Source organism: Lipotes vexillifer, unplaced genomic scaffold (genome assembly GCF_000442215.2).
Source record: "Lipotes vexillifer unplaced genomic scaffold, Lipotes_vexillifer_v1.1 scaffold107, whole genome shotgun sequence".
NCBI lineage: Eukaryota > Metazoa > Chordata > Mammalia > Artiodactyla > Lipotidae > Lipotes > Lipotes vexillifer.
In genome coordinates, this window is record NW_006777108.1 from 1516062 (window position 1) to 1525653 (window position 9592).

At 39.9% G+C, this 9592-nt stretch overlaps 1 pseudogene; it reads right to left on the reverse strand.

The window, feature by feature from the left end:
- Positions 1 to 2738: 2738 nt before the first annotated feature.
- Positions 2739 to 4646, reverse strand: LOC103074116 (heterogeneous nuclear ribonucleoprotein A3 pseudogene; annotated as a pseudogene).
- Positions 4647 to 9592: the final 4946 nt, after the last annotated feature.

Below are 9592 nucleotides of genomic sequence, written 5' to 3' on the forward strand. Positions count from 1 at the left end.
TCTGAAACATACATGGAAGAGTGCATATAATGTAAATGTACAGTAAAAAATAATAAAATGAACAGCAATGTACCCTCCACCCAGTTTGAGAAATAGAACATAACAATACCTCTGAATTTCCCTGTGTCGTGGGTCCCTTCCTAATCCTATCACCTCTTGCCTTTTAGAGGTAACCACAATCCTAAATACTGTTTTATTAATTCCCTTGCTTTTCTTTATGGTTATACCACATATGTATGTATCCTTAAATAATAAATCACTTAATTTCATGAGCTTCTGAACTTCATATAAACTGCATCACATCTATGTGTATGCTTCTGAGACCTGCCCTTTTTTGCTCAACATTATGGCTTTGAGATTAACCTGTGTTGTTGTCTAAAGCTGTGTTTTGTCTATTTTTATTGTTGTATTTAATCTATTGTTTGATCTCAATTTTTATATCTATTCTCTTATTGATGGATAAGTGGGTTGTTAAATAGTATACACTAAGATTATACGTTATACCTTACATTAAGATATTAAATAGAAAATTTCTAAACAAAATATTTTCAAATTGTTTAATCATATCTCCTTTTTGCCTGAAATGGCTATATGCAATTCAACTGAACTTTTCTCTAATTCGTAAACTGCTCAGGCATTATCATAGCAGTCACTTTGCAAAGATACTAGTGATATATCGCTAAAAGGGCACATCAGCCACAGACAGACAGAAATATATTCTGTAGTGGGCTGAATAAGTGTTCCCCCTGAAAGTCCATGCCCACCAGGAACATCATTATGTGAACTTATTTGGAACTAGGGTCTTAGCAGATGCAACTAATTAAGATGAGGTCATACTGGATTAGGGTGGGCAGTAAATCCAATGACTGGTGTCCTGACAAGAAGAGAGGACACAGAGAGACACAGATGCACGAAGAAGAAAGCCATATGACTATGGAGGCAGAGATTAGAATAATGTAGTTACAAGTCAAAGTATGCTAAGGATTGCTGGGAGTCACCAGAAACTAGGAAGAGGCAAGGAAGGAGTCTTTCCTAGAGGCTTCAGAGGGAACATGGCCCTGCCCACTGATTTCAGACTTCTAGCCTCCAGGACTGTGAGAGAATAAGTTTCTGTTGTTTTCAGCCACTCAGTTTGTGGTCATGTGTCATGGCTGCCCTGGGAGACTAAAACACCCTCTGTGAGTAAAGAGGGATGAGATGCACCTCATGGAGCTTTGTATTCTAGAAGACCCTGCCTAGTTTCCCAGCTTCAAAACTCTCAAGTAGCTGCGTCTTGGTTTGCATGTAGGGCTCCTTGGGCACCAGGATCATGACCTCCTACAACATTTCCACAGGCTGAACTGCTGTCCACAATGGTCCATCTGTAGTTGGCTGACGGAGTTGATGTCAGGTTGTAGAGCTCCTGTTGGGCTGTACTCAGTGAGTTCAGGCAGTGCTGAGGGGCAGCTGACATTATAGGGCTTGTCCTCTGGAAGGACTGTGGGCCCACCCACTCACTGTGCCTGAGCAGTCCTCTTCAGTCCTGGAAGAGGCCGTATCTGGATGGAGGTGATTAGCCTAGTGGAAGCTCTGGCTGCCCCAAGTCCAGCTGATCACCCCAAGGGTTGACAGGATTTTCACACTGGCTGGGAAGCTCAGCTCTCAGCCAGAAAGCCTCAGCAAGTACCTGTAGGGCAAAAGTTGCCTCCAGTGTTTAAACAAGCACTGTTGGCTCTGTTGGCTCTTATTTTCTTATTTCTGGCCTCTGAAGGAATCCTTTACTTCTCAACAGCTTTGCTATAGGTTTTAAACATTTTAAATGTTTTATTTAGCATATTAACTTGTGCTGTACTAGAAGGTTTTCTTTGGACATTTAGTCTATCATTTGAGCCTAGCCACCGAGGGCTAGAATTTAGCTGTCCCTTGCAAAATGGCATTAGTGGTTAACCAAGAATCATATTCTACTGAAGAAATATAGGTATTGTAATCTGTTAGCTGTCCATGTTCATTCTTTAATTCAACAGTCATCTATATAGGTAAGCCAGTGTACTAGATATCGTTAGGAATCCAAAGACAATAGAATCAACTTAAGCCTAGCAGACTATCTATAAATCAGATAAGTATCTGGTAATTTTGTTTATAGTTTACCCATGACATAATTCTGTGTATTAATTTATTTAATTACAAATTTCAAAAAAATAAAAAGAATTTCCTTCCATTGTTGTTAAAGGAGAAACATCTAGATATGGCTGTAGATTTGATTGATCATAATGTCTAAATTTGGGATTACTTATGAATTAATCTGCCAGTTACAAAGATATCTGTAACAGGGAATGCCCCTACATTATTTTTATTTTTTATTGTTTTGAAAAGTTAAAAATTCCTTAATTTTTTATTCCTGGTACCACTACCACAATTTACAGGGCAATATACCTGATATAATGAAAAGAAAAAGACAAAGCTACAACAGATAAAAGACCTCAAGAATGTACATCTAATTGACACTACATTGCCTTAATAAATAGCTGCACTTTTTGCAAACAGTGGCTATGACAGTCCTGAACAAGAAGGGTTTCCTGTTAAGCTGCAGTACCTTTTCTAACTATGGATCATCATTCCTTCTGTGGCAGATTTTTACAGTTGCTCTAATGCTTTTGGGACGACTGTCTCAAAGTAACCTGCAGCTTTCTTGACAACTCCTTGCTCTCTCTCCTGCTAAGAACTGTAGCCCTTTTCTTCTGAGTTTTTAGAACTTTCTGCTACCATCCACCACTTCCACCACCAGATCCATAACCACCACCATAGGGACTGCCCAAGCTTCTTACACCAAAACTGTCCCCCTTTATGGGTCCATAATTTGATTGCTGTTGTCCACTATAATTTCCAAAATCATTATAGTTCCCAACACCACCATAGTTACCTCCAAAACTTCCTCCTTCATTGTAACCATCATATCCTCCATCACTGCCTCCATATCCACCACCTTGGTTTCCATATCCAGGTCTACCACCACCAGCCTCCTCTTCCACCAAAGTTTCCACCACCTCCAAAGTTTCCTCCACCACCCATAAAGTTGCCAGATCCACCTCCACGACCTCTTTGTGATCCAGCAGACTGCATTTCTTGTTTAGAAAGGGGCCTTTTTCACTTTACAATTATCCCCATTAATAGTGTGGTATTTCTGAACAACAATTTTATCAACTGTATCATGATCATCAAAAGTTACAAAAGAAAATCTTCTCTTTTTTCCACTCTGCCTGTCTTCCATAACTTCTATGGTTTCAATCTTGCCATACTTTTCAAAGTAGTCTCTCAAATTATATTCTTCTGTATCTTTTTTTTTAAACATCTTTATTGGAGTATAATTGCTTTGCAATGTTGTGTTAGTTTCTGAGGTATAACAAAGTGAATCAGCTATATGTATACATATATCCCCATATCTCCTCCCTCTTGCGTCTCCCTCCCACCCTTCCTATCCCACCCCTCTAGGTGGTCACAAAGCACCGAGCTGATCTCCCTGTGCTATGCAGCTGCTTCCCTGTATCTTCTTTAATACCACCAACAAAAATTTTCTTCACTGTTAGACGGGCATCAACCTTGTGTGATTGAGCACACATTGCTGCATCCACCTCTTCAACACAAGAGTTAGTCACAAAACCAAAGCCCCTAGAACATTTTGTTTGGGGGTCTCTCATCACCACATAATCTGTAAGTGTGCCCCATTTCTCAAAATGTTCTCTTAAGCTATCATCTGTAGTTTCAAAGCTCCAACCACCAATAAACAGTTTTCTCAACTATTCTGGTTCCTTTGGATCATGGCCCTGCATTTTGAGACTGGACTCACCTCTTCCAAATTGAGTTCAATATCGCCTCTACTTTAAGTGTAGTCAAGTAACTTAATTTCATGTAGGCAGCTTCCTTTTTTGCCTGTAGGGAATGTAGGTGTTGGCTCTTGTATTCTTTTTGAATGTTATTTCAAAAGCTATTTCTGTGCACCATATGGCACACCATTATTCAGCTTCTTTAACAATAAATAGCAAAGTTGTCACTAACCTACAGAAATGAGGGCTGTTCCAACTCTGTTTTCCTGAACTTGAGGCACCAACTTGATTAGAGAAGGGAAACTAAAGACTCCACTTTTCTCCCCTACTATCCCTCATCACAGCTGACCAAAGTTCTTTCTCCTGTACAATCTACCAATGGGGGAGGGGTACTGGTTTGCATGAAATTGTACAGTGAGTGATTGAGAGGTCAGTCTCTGAAATTCAAGTCCTGGCTTTGAAACATCCTAGTTGTGTTACTGTGGTAGGCTCTAACTTCAAGCCTGGGTTTTCCTCATGTATAAAACTGGGTGCAGTAGCATGTTTTGCAGGATTAGAGTAAATATTAAATAGGATAATGTATGAAAAGTGATTACATATATTACCTGGCATTAGTTCAGTGTTAAATAGATGTTGATACGAAGCTATGACACATGTGGTCCAGTCTTACAGCAGTATAGCAGTCAAAGCCTAGAAGCTGAAAAAAATCTAATATGCTCAGTCTCCCTACTTATACTTAACCAACCCTCTGAAGAGGACACATAGCCTTTAGCAACACTTCTTAAACCCTCTTTGCTTTCACACCTACTCAGTCAGTTATTTGACTCACCTTAAACTCCTGCCCATAGACGAAGAGCCTCTCCTCCTTTCAGTCCTCCCTCTTCTCCCAATTTTGAATCACCTAATAGCAAAGGAAAGACACTTCTCTGGGGAGATCTGAAGAAAAAAATGAGTGGGCAAAATCAAAATTCTCTTAGTGGTTGTTAACCACTGTTTGTTTGATGGTGATAAAATGGCCAACATACCAGTATACAAAAACTGCTTTCTCCCATTCACGTTTTACCAGTTCTGATGTCCTTTTAAAAATTATCATTCATTCACACATTATTGTAAGGTTCTGCAGCCAGAAAACTGAATCACTGACCAATCCGATCCAAAGGACTCATAGTTTTGATGGTCAGGGGAGCAGGTAATTTTGGAGCAAGATGCTCCAAACACTGAGTGATAACAAGAAAACCAAAATACCATTTAAAGTATGATGTACATTTGTATTACACTTTACAATTTTATGAGTGTTTTCACATAAGTTATTTAATCTGATTCCCCTCAAAAATCTTGTGAGGTTGGCAGACTGAGGATAATTGTCTCCTTTTTAATAAATGCAGAGACTGGAACATAGGAGACTGACATGGGAGGTGCTGCAGTGAGTGGCTTCAGACAGTCAGAGAGTCAGATGAGAGCCCTGGTCACCCAGGAGGGAGGCCAATGAGGGGCACAGGAAGGGAGGGCCCCTCTTAGCCCTGCCATGGACCCTGAGGAGCAGAGCATCCCATTTGGTACTGATGCCTTAGCTTGTTCATTCTTGCTGTATATCCTTCCAGGCATTTTGTGGCTATCTTATGGTGTTGGCACCATAATGGAATTTTATCTGCAAAACACGTTAGCCTAAGAGAAAATTCTATTAACACTTGCCTTTCCTTTCTTCTACTCTGATATTAAAAAAAAAAAAAAGAAAAGAGTTAAAGAAAAATTATGGTTTTTTTTTAAGAAACAGGAAAGATTTTCTTAGGTTGATTTTTAATCACTAAGGATTGTTAAACATGTCTGTTGTGGCTTTTAGAGCACAAGGTACCACAGTCAAGTAAGACCGTTTATCCCCCAGTAGAGAGAAATGGTACATTTTATTCAATACATTAAATTATGTAGACATTAGCCACAACATGTTGATTCAGCTTCACAGGAAATGAAAATCAATACCATCTGTGTGGATAGCGGCTCTACATTACCACAGCACACACTGTAATGTGTTCATTGCATCTCAGCTCCGAAACCTCACTTCATTTAGAATGACATTATTGTAAGATTTTTAAAAGTCACTTTAATATGTATATAAAAATCCAAATCAAGAAGTCAACAGATTTTGAATCCAGATTTTAGAAGCAATATTCTCCAGCTGCTTTGAATTTGCCTAGCATTTGATAAATTTTGAAACTGTCATGAGATACAGGTCTTCAAAGGCTGTGAGATATGGCCCAAGTGCCTAGCATCGAGCCCAGTACACAGCAGGTGCTCAAAAAATGTTGAATTAATGAATCAGCACAAGATGCACTATCAATTTCATAACATATTCTTGGGGGACTTCCCTGATGGGGAAGAATCTGCAGTGGTTAAGAATCTGCCTGCAAATACAGGGGACACAGGTTTGATCCCTGGTCCAGGAAGATCCCATGTGCCACAGAGCAATTCAGCCTGTGCGCCACAACTACTGAAGCCCGTGCGCCTAGAGCCTGTGCTCTGCAACAAGAGAAGCCAGCACAATGAGAAGCCCGTGCACTGCAATGAAGAGTTGCCCTAGCTCGCTGCAATTAGAGAAAGCCCGTGTATAGCAACAAAGACCCAATGCAGCCAAAAAAATAAATAAATAACATATTCTTGGGAAAAAAGAAACCTTAAAGTAAATGTACCCATTGACTGCAAGATGTACAATGATTTAATTTGAAATATATATATATATATATATATATATATATATATATATATATTTATTTATTTGGTTGCCCCGGGTATTAGTTGTGGCAGGCAGGCTCCTTACTTGCGGTTCCAGGGCTCTTTAGTTGTCGCTCGCCAGCTCCTTAGTTGTGGCACGTGAACTCTTAGTTGCGGCATGTGTGTGGGATCTAGTTCCCTGACCAGGGATCGAACCCAGGCCCCCTGCATTGAGAGCATGGAGTCTTATCCATTGCATCACCAGGGATGATTTTTAAAATGTGAAAAAAACTGTGATTAAGAATCTAGGGAGGGGGCTTCCCTGGTGGTGCAGTGGTTTAGAGTCTGCCTGCCGATGCAGGGGACGTGGGTTCGTGCCCCAGTCCGGGAAGATCCCACATGCCACGGAGCGGCTGGGCCCGTGAGCCATGGCCGCTGAGCCTGCGCATCCGGAGCCTGTGCACCTCAATGGGAGAGGCCACAACAGTGAAAGGCCTGCGTACCGCAAAAATTAAAAAAAAAAATCTAGGGAGGGACTTCTCTGGTGGTCCAGTGGTAGAGAATCCGCCTTCCAATGCAGGGGACACAGGTTCGCTCCCTGGTCGAGGAACTAAGATCCCACATGCTGCGGGGCAACTAAGCCCACGTGACACAACTACTGAGCCTGCACACCTCAACTAGAGAGACTGCGTGATGCAAACTACAGAGCCCACGTGCTCTGGAGCCCATACGCCACAACTAAAGAGAGAAAACCCACATGCCACAAGTAGAGAGAAGCCAGTGTGCTGCAACGAAGGACCCAGCATGCTGCAACAAATATCCTGCGTGCCACAACTAAGACGCAATGCAGCCAAAAATAGTAAAATAAATAAATAATAAAATAAATAAATATTAAATGTATGTTTAAAAAAAAAGAATCTAGGGAAAGCAGTAGTTGCTCTAGGAGAGGCAAGTATAAATGCATTGGAAGCCTGAAGGACAAAGAGTTTAATTTCAGACAGAGGGACCAGATAATTTTTTTACTATAATTATCTGGAGGCACTGTTAGGATGGGCCCTTTTTTGAGAGCTCCAGAACTTCTGAGTAGGAGTGGCTTGGAGGAAACAATCTGGTTGGGAAGAGGATGACAGAGCAGCTAAGGGACTTGTTCTAAAAATGCATTTGTTTAGCAAGCATGCTGATTTCTTTATTTCTTTATTTATTTATTTATTTTTTTTTTTATTTCATTTTTGTATTCATATTTGTATTTTGATTTCTTTAGATTGTATGTTTATTATCTGGAGGGCCTGGATAGGACTGGAGGTGAGGAGGGGTTGATGGTGAGTATGTAGAATTTAAAATTTTTCCATTTTAGGCATATAGGAATTTATGTCTAGATCTGTATCTTTATCTGTCTACTCTCTGTCTACTTGTCTATCTCTCTTTTGCTTTCTTTTAGTGAAAGCAATAGACTCAAGTTATCTGTCTATTGAAAATCATCAATATTTATATTTATTCTATACTATTATACTTCATCATCCTCTTCCATATTCAGGGAATTTCCTGAGTGAGCATCTTTGTCTTCTCCATCTCCATACCCACAGCATTAGTTAGCACAGAGCCTGGCTTTCAGTAGGTGTGAAACAAAGTTATTTATTGAAAGGAATGCCCTTGAAAAGCATAGATGGTATGGTTAATTCTTTTCAGCATGATCACATATCAGGTCATCTTTCATTTTGTAGACAGAATGATGAAGCAAGATTAGAGGCCCAACTTAGAGTCATAAATAGAAGTCAGAAGAAAACCTGAGCTAGAATCCAGAGGATTCAAGTCCCAGTAGTGTATTTTACATCATATTATCCAAGTTCCAGCAAAAATCACATGGATGTTCCTTGCATATGAATATGTCCTTTGTGGGAATTGGGACCATTTTATTATTATGTCAAACCTTTAAAAGTCAGACATGCACTTTAAATTGATTTTGGGGGGGTAGGTTTTTACCTCTCTTGTTACTACTGTCACATGCATGTGCAAGACGGCTGATGGGAGAGGATGTGTACTTGCCTCCAAGTAATTACATGCTATGGAGCCTCATCATTTCTGGTTCTTTAATCCAAATTTCTTAACCAACTCCTTTCAAATTGGATCTTTAGTACAGCCATTCTAATTCTATAGCTTCAAAACAAAGTCATTTTAAAAAATATTTATTTATTTATTTTTGCTGTGTTGTGTCTTCGTTTCTGTGCGAGGGCTTTCTCTAGTTGTGGCAAGTGGGGGCCACTCTTCATTGCGGTGCGCAGGCCTCTCACTATCGCGGCCTCTCTTGTTGCGGAGCACAGGCTCCAGACGCGCAGGCTCAGTAGTTGTGGCTCACAGGCCTAGTTGCTCTGCGGCATGTGGGATCCTCCCAGACCAGGGCTAGAACCCGTGTCCCCTGCATTAGCAGGCAGATTCTCTACCACTGCGCCACCAGGGAAGCCCAACAAAGTCATTTTTAAGCTATTTGAACTTAAAATATTTGGAAAAAAAATCTGAATGTTTTCTGAAAGCACAAAGCTTCAAACTCAAGTAACTGAAATAACTGAAGATATTTAGTTCAAATTGCAAATATATTCACCTTTGGATTGAGACAAGGTAAGAGAAATATCAGACCCAAAGGTCAAAAGGAACATTTTGGAGTAAGTTATAAACAGAAAATAGGGATTTAGAATGGAAAAGATGAACTCAACAATAAGATGGGATCATGACACCTTGGTATTTTTTATTATTTTTTAAAACTCACTGTGCTAACCCAGGACTTTATTTTCACTGACTCTGAGAATATTTTAGTGATTTTGTGTGTGTGTGTGTGTGTGTGTGTGTGTTTAAAGGACCAGGAAATGATACTCTGTACTTTGTTATGTCTTGGTTTAGAGAAATTTAAAGCATATAGAAATCTTGGGCTAGATCTCTTCTCCATTCCCTGACTCTCCCTAGAACACTTATGCCAAAAATTACCATTCTCTGTGGTATCAGATTCTCAGGGAGAAGTAACTGTTTAGAGGAATTCATTTTCCAAATGCCCAAATTTCACCAGATTCAAATAGTGCTGATGTAAATAAATAAAA